Source organism: Sarcophilus harrisii, chromosome 4, assembly GCF_902635505.1.
Source record: "Sarcophilus harrisii chromosome 4, mSarHar1.11, whole genome shotgun sequence".
In the NCBI taxonomy this organism is placed as follows: domain Eukaryota; kingdom Metazoa; phylum Chordata; class Mammalia; order Dasyuromorphia; family Dasyuridae; genus Sarcophilus; species Sarcophilus harrisii.
In genome coordinates, this window is record NC_045429.1 from 338,950,073 (window position 1) to 338,965,696 (window position 15,624).

Sequence of the window (15,624 nt, forward strand, 5' to 3'; positions counted from 1 at the left end):
ACACCCAGTGTGATGAAGGCTCCTCAGATTCTTTCTGACATCTTGAGGAGACCAGCAGAATACTCTGGGTGTTTGCTTGTCATGGGTTGAAACCCAAGGGTTTGTAGCAAAGAATTAAAAAGAAAGAAAAGGAAAAAAGCAGTTTAACAAAATTAACCAAAGTGTTAACTGTGTTTGACAATCATATGAAGTCTTCAACACTCATTGACCCAATCTCTGCAAGGGTGGATGGAAATTACCTTTTAATCCCTCTTTTTTTGGGGTCAAACTTAATCATAATTAGTTTTGGGCTTCGACTTTTTTGTTAATAATAATAATAATAATAACCACCACAATGACAACAATGATAATAACTAGCTTTTGTCTAGCATTTACTATATGCCAGTTGTTGTTCAATGTTTCGGGTATGTCCAACCCTCTATGACCCCATTAGGAGTTTTTTGGCAGAGATACTTGAGTGGCTTGTCATTTCCTTCTCCAACTTATTTTACAGCAGAGAAAACTGAGTTAACAGGAATAAGTGACTTTCTAAGGCCCCACAGCTAGTAGGTGTCTGAGGTCAGATTTGAACTCAGGAAGTCATCTTTCTTTTTTTCAATTTTTTAAAAATTAAAGCATTTTATTTTCAAACATATGCATGGATAATTTTTCAACACTGACCCTCACAAAACCTTCTGTTCCAATTTTCCCTTCCTTGCCTTACTCTCTCCCTTAGATGGCAAACAATCCAATATATGTTAAACATGTTAAAATATATGTTAAATCCAATATGTATAAACATTTATACAATTCTCTTGTAGCACAAAAAAAAAATCAGATCAAAAGAAAGTAAATGAGTAAGAAAACAAAATGTAAGTAAACAACAACAAAAAGAGTGAGAATGTTATGTTGTGATCCACATTCTAGTAAGTGTTTAAGCCTTCATTTGAAGTCCTGATTCAGACCCAGTATTCCTCACTGTGCTACTTAGCTAGCTACCTGTTTATTAACATTGCTGTAGTCATTGTGTATTATTGCGTATATTGTTTTCCTAGCTCCTTACCTCAGTTTCTATGTCTTTCTATCATCGTATTCAATGTTTCTTCCAGAGTAAAAGGGTGTACTGAGAGACTATGTAATTTATTCATGGTCATATTGTCAGAAATCTTTTGAAAATGTCTCTGATGGAATATCTTGAGCCTAGACAGGTTTAGCAGGGATGTCTCCAGATTTATCTTACTCCTTTTTTATGGGAATGAACAAAGTTGCAGACCTAGTCTATATGTTCTTTGAAAGTTTGGAGATTTGGGGATAACTCCCCAGTCCTGCTCCTTAAAGGTACCAGGTTGTGTAGTAGCTAGAATGGGTAGATTCATCTTCCTGCATTCAAAACCAGACACTCAGACACAAGCTGTGTGATCCTGGACAAGTCATTTAATTCTTTGCCTCAATTTCCTCATTTGTAAAATGAGCTGGAGAAGAAAATGGCAAAACACTCCAGTCTCTTTGCCAAGAAAATCCCCAAAAGGTTAATCAGGCGTGACTGAACAACAACTCTCTTCCCTATTATTTTGTATTAATATTAATTGTTAGCATTTATATAGCACTTCGAGGTTTGCAAGGTGATTTAGGCAAATCATCTCATTTAAGCCTCACAACAAATCTGGTGCAGGAGCTGGGACTGAGAGAGATAAGCGACTTGCCGGGGTCTCCGGTTATAGGTCTAAGGCAAGATTTGAAGTCAGGACTCCCTGATTCCAACACTTCCCGGCCCCCTATTGGTCACTAGCTTGTCCTCCTCCTCACCAGTTTCCTAATAACAATGTCAGTGTTTTGGAGGATGAAAATGTTACAGCAGAGGCTGTCATTTCACTTTGCCTTATTTTGTATGTGTTTATGTGCGGACGTAGAATGTGAGTCCTTGGAAGGGGGGCAGAGGCTTTTCTTTTTGTATCCCCAATCCCTGCCCACAAAGGTGGCTTTCTCTGAATATATGTCTGACCTCTAAAGGGAGGGGAATTCTCTGGAGAAGGATTTTCTGGTTTCAGTCTAAACGTGGATGGAAGTGAGTACTAGACTTATATGTAAAATAACGAGACGGATTCCCGGTCCCTTTCACTTCTGGCATCCTTGGGCAGAGAGATGCTCTGTATCCGAAGCAATCCACCCAGGCAGTGATCTCCCAGATTTGGGATGGGGGTTCCGTAGGTGTGTTAGTCGCCACAAGGGGGCAGCATTGGAAAGCACAAAGCGAGCCCGAAGTCTCAGAAATACCAAGGCAAGGGAGGATTTCACTCTTGCTGCAATTATTCGGGGAACCACAGACACCCGGACTGACAGTAATGAAAGTAACCTTGGAAATCATCAAGTCAGACGCTTTCATTTTTGCGGAGGAAGACACAGAGAGCCAGAGGGTGAAATGACTTGCCCAGGGCCATAAGCTCGCCCCAGATTTCCAGGCTTTTAGGATGGGGTTTTTCTGCCGGGCCATTGGTGTTTTCATCCCAAGTGATAGAGGGGAGGTTAGAAAATGGAAGGGGGAGAGAGAGAGACAGACAGACTGATAGAAACAGATTGGGAAGGGAAGGGGAGAGAGATAAGGAGAGAAGAGAGACAAACACAGAGAATGAGAGAGACAGAGAAAGACAAGAGAGATAGTGAACGAGAGAAGAGAAAGACAAGAAAGAGAGAATGAGAGAGAGACAAGAAAGGGAGAAAGAGAAAGAGAGAGACAAGAAAGGGAGAAAGAGAGAGAGACAAGAAAGGGAGAAAGAGAGAAAGATGAGAGAGACTGAACAAGAAATGAGACACATACACACACACACACACACACACACAGAGAGAGAGAGAGAGAGAGAGAGAGAGAGAGAGAGAGAGATCAGGCTGTCAGTCAATAAACATTTAGTAAGGAAGTACCTACTCTGTATCGGGTACTGTGCTAAATGCTAGATCACAGCTCATATGTGTGATAGTAGATTATAGATCATAGTTTACAGATTAGAAGAGTTAGAACCGAAATACCCTTAGAAACCATCTTTTTTTCAACCTTCATCTTTATGCATAAAAAAACTGGTTATCATGTTCAAGCTCCTGATTTCAGGCAGGTAAGGCATTATTATCTCCATTTTACATTTACAAGCTCCGAAGTTTATTTAACTGGCCCAAGGGAATAGTATAGAATCTCCAAGCACCAGTGTTTCCACATATTCTCTTCTCCTCCCTGGCCCTCCCCCTTCTCTCTCCCAGAAGGTTTCCTAATAACAATAGCAAGGAGATTTTGGAGGAAGGAAAATAATCGAAGCAGGTAACAGATTTTCCATTTTGATTAAAATTTTTATTTACAAGGAGCCAGATTTCTTTTTAGGGATAGCAGATTTCTTTTCAGTATGTGCTGGTATCAATTTTGCATAACTATAGGGACACTCCACTCTGCACACTGCTTTTTCTTCCCCCACCCCTACCCCTCAACTGATTAAGCCAGGAGATGTCTGAGATGGGACCTGGAGGGTCTCTAATCCATGTCTTCAGACTGGGCCCTGGGTCCTGAAGCTTTAAGTCCCAGATGAACAGAACATTTTGCAGAAAGACTCTATTCCCTCCTCTTCCCTCCCTAGTGCCTCTCCCCGTGAGTTCCTTTCCAGTGTAGTCACTTGCTAAATAGGTTTCTGGTGGAAATGTGGTTTTCAAATTTGGGAAATCTCCATTAAGTCCTTTTATTTAAGGAGGATGTCATTATCGGGTCTCCCTGAGGACGATTACTATTCTATTAGACAAGGCCGCAGACTTCCTAGGTACTATCTGGGGTCTGATTTAGAGGCAGGAAAATATAGACAGGAAAGAGAGAGAGAGAGAGAGAGAGAGAGAGAGAGAGAGAGAGAGGAAAGAGGAAGAGGAGGAGGAGGAGGAGGAGGAGGAGGAGGAGGAGGAGGAGAAGAAGAAGAAGAAGAAGAAGAAGAAGAAGAAGAAGAAGAAGAAGAAGAAGAAGAAGAAGAAGAAGAAGAAAGAAAAGGAGGGAAAGAGAGAGAAAGAAGGAGGGAGGGAAGGAGGAAGAAAGAAAAGGAGGGAGGGAAGGAGGGAGGGAGAGAGACAGAGACAGAGAGAAAGAGAGACAGACACACAGAGAGACAGAGAAAGAGAAAGAGAGAGGGGGAAAGGAGAGGGAGAGGGAGAAGGGAGAGGAAGGAGATAAACAGATAGATATAGAGACAGAGAAAAAGAGAGAGAGAAACAGAAAAACAGCAAGAATGGAAATATGGAAGAGGGAGATAGATAAGAGAAAAAAAGATGGAGAGAGACACAGATAGAGATTGAGACAAAGAAACAGAAAGACAGAAAGGCAGGGAGTATAGAAATGAAGGAGAGAGAATGAGAAATGAAGTGGGAGGGAAAAAAAAAGACAGAGACAGAGACACAGAGAGGGAGAGAAAGAAAATGGAAAATGAGAGAAAAGGAAAAAATAAGTTTGACAAAAAGAGACACTGAGGAAAGATTAAAAAAAACAAGACAGGTGTACAGAATGGGACTAGAGAAGAGAAGGAAAAGGTTTGGAATGGACAAGAGAGAGAAAGAGAGAGAGAGATAGAAAGAGATAGACACAAAGAGACAGAAAAAGAGAAATAATGGAAATATGGAGGAGAAAATGAGTGACAGGGTAGGAGAAAGGAAGGGAGATGGAGTAGTACAGAGAATAAAAGAATGAAAAATGGAAGACAGAATGAGAGAGAAGAAAGCTGAGACATATAGGAAAGAGTCAGAGAGAAAGAGAGAGTGTGAGAGACAGGGAGGAAGAAAAGAAAGAGAAGGAAGAAAAGAGAGACAAAGAACAAGAGGCATGGAAGGACAAAAAAGATGAGAGGGAAGAGGAAGAGAAATAAGGAAAGAAAAAGTAGAGATATAAGGAATGGGAGAACAAAAAAACAATCTCTTTCTTTCTCTGTCTCTGTTTCTCTCTCTTCCTCCCTCCCTCCCTCCCTCTCTCCCTCTCTTCTTCTCTCCCCCTCCCCCCCCCCCACATACACACACATACCACACAAGCCTTGGTTTCCTCAAAATGGCTGGGAAGGGACTTTCTGTGCCAAGGTGATTTTACAGATTGGAGCCCTGCCAGTGCGAAGCATTTGGGATTAAACCGGATTTCCTCACCCAACCTCAAAACAGACTGGGGTTAGCTGTTAGTTATATGATGAGTCATACAACAAGGGCACTGCCTCCTCCCCATCCAGTTCTTCTGCCCTATTCTCTCAGATTTCTTGGAGCTCTGGGAATGGCACCACATAGAAAGACTGGGTTTAGGAATGAAGAGAAGGATGAGAGAAAAGCCGGAAAGCTATAGTGAATGGTAATCGAAACCGATGAAACAGCTCAGTGAACCTCTGTAACAGAGTGCAATCCAATTTAAAAACACTTATTAAATGCCTATAAGACACTGTGTTCAATACTGGGCATACAAAGACAGAAACAACCACCACTATCATCGTTAGCCGTGTCCTCAGGGAGCTTATGCTCTATTGGGGGTGGGATAGGAGGGAATATGGCACATACACAGATAATCTAGATAAAAGACTTTTGAGAAGGGAGAGGGAGTTAACAGCTGGGAGTCTGGGGCAGGAGGGTGGACTTCTCTGAAGAGGCAGCATCTGGACAGAACTTTGAAGAAATGGAAGACCTGGAGTCAGAGAAATATAGCTAAGGCATGAGTGTGTTGCAGATGTTGGGGAAAGTTTGAGGCAGGAGATTATGTCAAATTGAGGGAACAGTTAACAGTTGACCTCTTCCCTCCATTTGTTTTACTTATCTCAACCCTAGAAGGAAGATAATAATGAAGTTTATCTCATAGTTGTTGTGGGATAAAAAGAGATAATATGTGTAAGGTGCTAAGCACAGTGTCTGGCACGTTGTTTTTAAGTTATTTCAGCTACATCTTACTCTTTGTGACAACAGCTGGGGGTTTTCTTAACAAAGATGCTGGAGTGGTTTCCTTCTTTAGCTCAAAGAAACTGAGACAAACAGGGCTAAGTGACTTGCCCAGGATCACACAGCTAGTAAGTGTCTGAAGTTGGATTTGAACTCAGGTATTCCTGTCTCCAGGCCCTATGTCTGGCACCTAGTAAGTGCTTCATAAATACTCATTTCTTTCCTTCCTTCTTATTTCATTCAGGGTAAAATGCCTCATTTAGGATCAATCCCATTCTTTGTTCTCAGTGTCTGATTGGTACTTATTTGTAAAAATCCCATTCACTCTGTCTCTTTGCTATCTTCCCCCCACCTCCAGCTCCAGCCCTATCATCCTCAACCCACCTGGGCTGGGAGCTGGATTCTTAACTGTTTTTGTGTCAGGGACCCTTTGGGCAGTCTAATGAAATGTATGGATCCTTCTTAGAACATTCTTAAATCCATTGGACTACAAAGGAATCCAATCGACTTGAAATAGAATTATCAAAATTTATACTAATCTCTACCCCTTCTCCAAGTTCTGGGACTCCAAGTTAAGAGTCCCTAGCACTGTCAGATGGTTGGTAAGCAACTACTACTGGATTGGATAAATCAGTATGAAAGAGTGAACTCTCTCTCAATCCTCCCAAAATCCTCCTGCCAGCAGTTATCTGAAAGATCTCTTTAACCTTTATGCTTTTCTGGTGACAAACATCCTGGCTGGGCAACTCCCCTTGCTGGGCAGAGCCTAAATGCTGCCAGGCTTCCAACTAACAAAGCTCTTAGATTTTGGTCCTGGCGAAGAAAGCTTCATCCTTTTTTGTCTTCTCTGGCTTTGGAACTCCTTAGAAGAGCTCTTGCTCCCCATGTTGTGAGCAGACCTCCTCCCCTTTCCCTTTAACCCTTGTCTCCTTTCCCTGGCAGAGCTTCTTTGTAGTTCTCTGAAGGCTGAAGTGATTAATGGAGTCTGGACACATCCTCTTTCCCCTAATCTAGAGACAACCCCAGCTGTGTCAACACCCTTCCTTCTCTGGCTTCTGTGATAGAAGTGAGTGAATGAACAACAAAAAATTCCTAAACATTTATTAAGGGCTTACTATGTGCCAAATACAGTGCTGAATCCTGAGGATACATATACTAGACAGTCCCTGCCCTCAAAGAGGTTCTTTTCTTGTTTTTAACTTTTATTTTCTTTCCAATTAACAGGAATTTATCTTCTCTCTCAAAAAGGGAAAATAAGACTCTAGTAATAAATATGCATCTTCAAGAAAAATAAATTAGAAATTAGCATTCTGATAGGGGGAGGCAACAGCTAGGGGAGTCGTGACTGTGGGGGAAGGGTGAGTTAGGATGTGGGGAGAGGTCACTTTGGTCACTGTGGCCATAGGAGAGCAGGTCAACATATTCCCACTAGGACCAAATGGCAGAGTTGATTTGTAAGGAGGTACACCTTAGGCTTGGGAAGGGTCTTAAAAGCCTTGAGTCCAACTTCCTCACTATAGAAATTATTAAACCAAAGTATGGATAGCTTATACTTAGCCAGAGTCACACAGAAAGTGTCGGATAGTTATATATTTTATAATGATTTTATGGTCCTTATACTATTTGATATTTCTAAATTGTGGCAATTATTTTTCTTGGCTCCAATCCAATGAAGATGTAGGCTTGTCAGACTTGCAACTGATTGGTAGAAAGAGGAATTGGGCTACATGGGTCAGGTGTTCCATATATATGGAACAGGCTAGGACTTTAGGATTGTTTTGTTTTCAACTTTGTTCTAATGCATGATGGTCCCATATGAGTACCAGGTCAGACCCTTAAGATCTTTTATTTTTGAAAATTTTATTTTATTTTCAGATCCACATTCCATTTTCCCTATTTCTACTTTCCTCCCAACATTCATTTTGGAGAAATGGATTGGAGAAAGTAAGAAAAACAAAACTCATACAAACATGTAGAGCCAGGCACAACAAATTCACACATTGGCTCTGTGTATAAAACAAAAAAAAGGTGTCAGTCTAATGCTCTAAGTCCATCACCTCCCTATCTAGAAGTGGGGAGCATGTTTTATCTTGAGGCCTCTGGAATTGTGGTTGGGTGATTGTGTTGCTCAGAGTTCCCAAGTCTGTCAAAATTATTTATATTTATGATATTTCTGTTATGTATAATTTCTTTCTTTCTTCCTTTTTTTAAAACTGATTCCATTCATCTCACTCTGTGTCAGTTCAGACAAGCCTTCCCAGGTTTTTCTGAAACCATTCCCTTCAGTGATATATTCCAGTACATATCCAATGTAGATATATACCAATGAGAATATGGATTTAGTCCATTCATAGAATCATAGAGCTTAAGGTGTTCTATCTAAAGCAGACACGGAAAGGAAGCCTGATATAGTTGATGAGTACTAGATTTGGTATAAGGAAGAGCTGGTTTCAAATCCTGTCTCAGACATGAACTAGCTATATGATATTGAGAATATCATATTCACTGAGCCTCAAGTTCTATACAAGGAGAATAAAAACAGTACTTACTTCACAGGGCTGTTGTGAAGATCAAATGAGATTATGTGTGTGAAAAGCTTGCCTAACCTAAAGAACTATAAAATTGGAGCACAAATGTTTACCAAACATTTGCTGAACCTATCCAGTGATGGGTAGCTTTTTAATTTGTAATTTCATTTTTTGGACACCTCTTATTAGAAAGTCCTTTCTTGTTCTTGTTCAGCTGTTTGTCATGTCTGACTTTCTGTGACCCCATTTGGAGTTTTCTGGGATGTTGGAGTGGTCTGCCATTTCTTCCAGATCATTTTACAGATAAGGAAACTGAGGCACACAGGGTGAAATGACTTGCACAAGGTTGCACAGCTAGAAAGAATATGAAGCCAGACACGAACTCAGGAAGATGAGTTTTCCTGACTTCAAGTCTGGCATTCTATCCATTGTGCACCTGACTGCCTCCTTGTATTGAGATACAATTTGCCTTTCTATAACTTCCATCTGCTGGTTTTCTGTCTAGAGTGATATAGAATAAATCTAATCTCTCTGCTACAAGACAGCTTTTTAATATTTAAATACAGGTATCATTATCTTCATTTTCTCTTATTGCTAAATCTAACATTTTTAGTACAATATTGAATAATAATGGTCGTAATAGGCATTCTTGTTTCACCTCGATCTTATTGGGAATGCTTCTAGCTTATTGCCATTATAGTTAATGCTTATCATTACCTTCTTAAACAATCTTTTCTCCTGTCTAACCATTCACAGTTCCTTAAAACAATCTTCATAGGACAGCCTGATTCAGGCGGGTATGGTGGTTCAAGCTCAGAAATAGAATGAAATGAGATATTCTAGACTACCCATTACTTAACAAAAAAGTTTATCTTACAAGAACACGGGAAGGATATTCATCAAGGATACACCACCAGTTCAGGAAGATGTAATTCCCTTTTGTTTTTATATGGAAACACATTTGGTCAGCAAAGTTTGTGATGGTAAATGGGTGTGCTAACTCATTTGGCAATAGGATGGCCAGCAAATCTGAGGGATACTGATCTTTTTTTGGGGTGCTAGCCTAAGGACCTTAGGGAATAGGGAAGCCACATCAATAAGGCTCAAGCCTTTGTCCCTTAAGTCAAGCAAGATTCAGAGATAATCTTTTTTGACTTTGGAGGAAGAAACAAATTAGTCTACCTTTTGTAGTAGGGGTCCTAATAGTTATTGCTACTCATGGTATCGTGACATAGCTCATAGACCCATTGTTTCAGCACTCTGAGACTTTTTGGTCTCAGGACTCTTTTTACAATCTTAAAAAATATTAACCTTCTCCCGAGAGCTTTTTCTTATGGGGGTTATATCTATTCTTGTCATATTCAAAATAAAAATGTCATCATTATGATGAAAATTGTTTTGGTCTTGAGGTCTGGACCCTGAAGAGGTCTGGAAAACCTTCAAGTGGATGTTAAAGCTTTCAGTATCTTAGAGGAGCTTTCCTCCTAAGCATAGAGGCTATTCATTGTGGACTCTTTTCTCCCCTATTCCATACCTCAACCCTCCTCTTTGTCAGTTTCCATATTCTCCTCTTTTGCTCCAAATGCTTCTGAGAAGATAGACATTCTAATTTCCAAGGCTAATTTCTTACTCCTACTCTATATTTTATATCCTATAGTCTTCTCCAGGACCTTGGCCTTTCAATTATTTCCTGTCTCTCATCCTCAATCTCCTGTAATCCACTGGATTCTTCCCCACTGACTGAAAAGACACAGAACTCTCCCCCCTTAACAATCCTTTATGGGACTTCTCTATCCTCTCAAGCCCCAGCCCCAGTTCTTTTTTCTCTTTATAGCTAAACCTATTAAAGGTTGTCTACACTTGTTGCTTCATTTTCTTATCTCTCATCCACTCTTTAATTACTTGAGATCTGACCTCTGACCCTACCACTCAACTGAAATGGCCTTTTCCAAGATTACCAGTGATCAGTGGTGAGCTGGTAAATGGTTAATAAATTACTCTGAAAACACAAAAACACAACACACTTTTAAGTTCAATCTGCATTGTTTATTTTTTCTCTATCACTTTTTAAAGTCGACAATCAACAGAATAATCAATCAAAGCTTGTTTGCAGATTTCTAAGGTGTAAATGCTCACGTTGAAAATTTAACACTCTTAACTCTAGCAGCTGGCTTGAACTGACTCTAAGAGATCCTTACCATTGATCTCTTAATCTTCATTCCATTGATCTCCTCTCAGTCTTTACTCCTCTTGACTACTCTGCAAAGTTTAATACTCATCACTCTCTTCTGAATACTCTACTATCTTGGTTTCTATAACACTGGTCTCATTAAGTAGCTTCTCACTATAGTTATCTGTTCTTGTCTTTTCTGATACTTCTGCTAGATTTTATATCCTGCTTTCATTCACTGTGTGAAGAGGTCCTTGAGATTATATCCCAAGTCCTTGCATTTGCTCTCTCTTGAAATCTCTCCTTCTGTCTTGTCATCAAGAAAAAGAGGCCCAAACAGAATCCAAGAAGGCCTCCCACATCCTTCCTTCACCCTATATTTTCTCCTTTCCTTGATTTATTTGTATAAAATACAGGTGAGCCTTAGGAATAAAACAGCCATAAAAGGCAGCTCTTCCAATAATAATAACTATTATTTATGTAGAGCAGCTAGGTGATGCAATGGATAGAACTCTGGACTTGGTGTTAGGCAGACTCGTCTTTCTGAATTCAAATCTAGCCTCAGACATTTATTATCTGTGTGACCCTTTTTCTCTTAATTCTGTTTGCCTCAGTTTTCTCATTTGTCAAATAAGCTGGAAAAGGAAATGGTGAACCATTCCAGTATCTTTGTCAAGTAAACTCTGAATGGGGTTAGGAAGAGGTACACATGAAAATTCAGTGCACTAGAGTGAGGGTAGGGGTGGAGTATCTCCATGGTCCATTAATCTATACACTTAGCCTACCTTGAGGGCAGGAATTGGTCACTTTTAATTGTGTTCTAAGGGGTACAAAAATTAAATCATATTTCAGATATTTTGAAAGGACAACTTGTGATTGCAGGAGCCCCATTCTCAATTAACCTCAGTTATTAGATTACAGTGATTTATTTTTCATTGGTGACAATGGTTTATTAAAATACGGTGAAATAAAATGGCAAAGCAACTGTCAAATGTTCTACTTTTATATACTCTTTCATGGAATTATTCTCCTCAAGCCTCCTCCTCCATCTATCTATCTATCTATCTATCTATCTATCTATCTATATAATTCAGGAAACTGGGTATTTGAAATATGTCGGGACTAGCTCTGCAAACAATGGAGGAATAAGAGGGAAATACTGGGGGTTGAAATCAGTCTCCTTGTCCCAAATCACTAGTTGTTGAGGTTCATGGCAGCTACTGTCCAGTTGTTCTCTGTCCTTGCCTTTGTTTGCCAACCTATCTTGCTGCTGTCTTCTGCTTCAAGGTCTGTGCCTCTTTGGGACAGTTCTCTAGGATATCCTTGGTTTATAATATTCCCCTTCATGAATCCACCATTCTAGTTAAACTAGCCTGCTAATCATTCTCTGCACATGAAATTCTATCTCCTACCTCTACATCCTTGTACCATGTCTGGAATGTGCTTCTTCCTCACTTTTGCTGCTTAGAAACTTTATCTTCCTTCAAAGCATAGCTCATTTGCTACTGCCTACAAAAGACCTTTCCTGATTCCTCTACTCCTTTTTTAATACTCCCTCCATCATGGAATTACTTTGTATAAATTTGTATTTACTTATCTAATAATATTCATAGCTTGCATTAATATAATAACTATTATGTATCAGGTACTTTATAAATATTACCTCATTTGTTCCTCATAACAACCCTAGGAGATAGGTGCTATTATTAGGCCTATTATACAGCTGAGGAAATTGAGGCAAAAAGTATTTAAGTGACTTGTTCAAAATCATATAGCTATCTTTTTCATGTTCTAGGTTTCCTCCCCACCTCCACAAAATGTAAATTCTTTTGAGTGCAAGGATTGTTTCTTTTCTCTTTGCCTTTTGTCTGTGTATCCAGAGTATAGTGCCTTAGGATATAGTCGATGCTTAATATATCCTTGTTTAATCGATCATCTTCCTCTGAGCATGTTCTAATTTATGAATATCCCTCTTAAAGTGTGGTCCCTAGAACTGACCAGTGCAGAGTACAGTGGAATGATTTTCTCCCTTGTTTTGGATGCTTTTTCTGAATCATTTTATTTTTTGCCCATATGGAAACTTCCTCTATTGAGGCAGCAAGGTAGCTCTTCTGTAACTTGTTTTAGAGAGTTTCTTGGGGCTCTGAGAAGTTAAGTCACTCATCCATGGCTGCATAGTTAGTATGCATCAGAGACAAGATTACATCTAGTATTTCCTGACTTTAAGACTGGCCTTTCATCCACTACTCCATATTGCCTTTCATTGGATTCTATAGTGTTGCCTCAGACAAATTGAGACCTGGGAAACACCCAGATTAAAAAAGTCCAAGATCTCCCACTGCATCTAGGGTCATTGCCAGTCATCTTGACCTATGTCTTGTCATTATACTCCAATGACTTTGGAAAAGAAAGTTGAGTTGATGACTTTGCATAGCTTTGCCTCACTCAAATTCACTTTGAGTCAGTGATTCACTTACAAGTCAAGATATCACCTTGTCGATGTCATTGGTCTTCTTCGAGAATGAAGGCTGAACAATAACTTCTTTTAGTATGTTCTAAGTTTGCCTTAGCTTGTACTCTTAGCATTTAATATAATAGTATTAACTACCTTTGGGGCCGAAGTTTGTTCATGGGATTGAGTAGATTTAGTTGTCAAGCTCTGCCATGTGATGCCCCTCCATTCTCCCATTCCTTTTGTTCTCATAATCAATCCTTTGCTATGCATTTATTACTTTAGTGCCAGGGATTATGTTAAATGCTGGAGCTACTAAAAGAAGAAAAAAGATACAGCCTTCAAGGAGCTTACAATCTACTAGGGGAGACAACATGCAAATAAATCTGTGCAAAACAGTCTATATACAGTATAGATGGGAAATAATTAACTGAGGGAAGTCTAGAATTAAGAAGGGTTAGAAAAGGTTTTCTGTAGAAGGTAGGATTTTATTTGGGACTTAAAGAAATTCAGGGAAGAGAGCATTCTAAATATGGGAGATGGCCAGAGAAAATGCCAAGGGAAAGAGAATATCTTTTTCATAAAATAGTCAGTGCTGGAGAGTAAGGTGTAAGAAGACTGAAAAGGTAGAAGGGAACCAAGTTATAAAGAGCTTTGAATGCAACAGAATATTTTGTATTTGATCTTGGAGATAATAAGGAGCCACTGGAGCTTATTGAGTAGGGACATGATATGATCAGATGTGTTATGGGAAAATCAATTTAGTGATGGAATGGAGAATGGATTTGAATGGGGACAGACTTGGGGCAAGCAGGACTACTAGGAGGTTATTGTAAGGTGTGAGGTGATGAGGATATGTACTAGGGTTGTAGTGATGTTAGGGGAAAGAAAAAGGCATATTTGAGGTATGTTGCAAAGATGAAATGGATAGACTCTGACAACAGATTGGATATGGGAGGTAAGAGATAATGAAGAATCCGGGATGACTCCTAGGTTGTAAACCTCAGGGATGGGAGCTTGGTTTTGTCTTCTACTGTAAATACGGAAGGGGAAAGAGAATGATTTAGGGGGAAAAATAATGCTTATTGTTTTGAACATTGAGTTTAAGATATCTACTGGACATTCAGTTATGGATATCTGAAAAGCAATTGAAGATGCAAGATTGGATGTCAGGAGAGAGACTGAGGTTGGAAAGGTAGATGTGAGAATCTTTAGCGTAGAGATGGTAATTAAATTCATGGGATCTGATTAGATCATCAAGTGAAGTATCCTAGAGGGAGAAGAGAAGAGGGCTCAGGAAGGAACCTTGAAGAACACCCATGATTAGAGAGACTGATTTGGAGGACAATTCAATGAAGGAGGCAATCTGGAGAAGGAGGAGTCAGATAAAAACCAGGAGAGTTTAATATTCCAAAGATTTAGAAGAGATCATGAAGGTGAAAAGAGAGTAATCAGTAGTGGCAAAGACTGCAGAGAGGATAAGGAGAATAAGGACTGAGAAAAAGTCATTGGATTTTCTTCCATCAAATCGTTTTGTACCCACTAAGTTAAAATGGAACTAGTTTATATTTCACCTGAGCAAGAGCTAGGAACCGTAGAGCCAGAAATATGACAGCCATCATACAAGGAGGAAAACCCAGCAGCAAGCATGTTATCTCTCGATCAGCAAAGTTTTCCAAAGTTGGTTACTGTTTGTGAAGGTGTTCGTGGAGAACTTTAAGATAGGGTATGAATTTATAGCTAAGACCAATATGTTGGAGACAGAATAGAAAAATCTGAGCAGACAGTGTGAGTGGAGTCAACATGCAGTCAAGTCAATAAACATTTATTAAGTTTCTACTGTGTGTTGGACACTATGCTAAGTACTGCAGATACAAAGAAAGGTAAAAATCAATACCTGTCTCAGGGAGCTTACAACCTAATGGGAGAGAAAACATGCAAATAACTGGATACAAACAAGATATAAACAAGATAAATTGGAGATACTCTCAGAGGAAAAGTATTAGCATTAAGAGGATGATCAGAAGCAGGATATTTCAGAAAAGCCTGGAGAGACTTACATGAACTGGTGCTAAGTGCAGTGAATAGAACCAGGAGAAGATTGTATTCCCCAACAGCAATATTAAAAGATGATCAATTCTGCTGGATGTGGTTCTTTTCAACAGGGAGGTGATTCAAGCCAGTTCCAATGGATTTGTGATGCAGAGAGCCATCTGCACCCAGACAAACGACTGTGGGAACAGAGTATGGATCACAATATAGTATTTTCACTTTTTTGGTTGTTGATTGCTTGCATTTTGTTTTCTTTTCCATTTTTTTTTCTTTTTAATCTGATTTTTCTTGTTCAGCATAATTGTGGAAATATGTATAGAACAATTGCATATGTTTAATATTTATTGATTACTTGTTGTCTAGGAGTGGGGTGAAAGGAAAGAAGGGAGAAAAAATTTAGAACACAAAGTTTTACAAGGATGAATGTTGAAAACTATCTATGCACATGTTTTGAAAATAAAAAGCTTTAAATTAAAACTTTAAAAAAAAAGAAAAGGAAAAAAAGGATAATCAGAAAATTCCAAATGTTT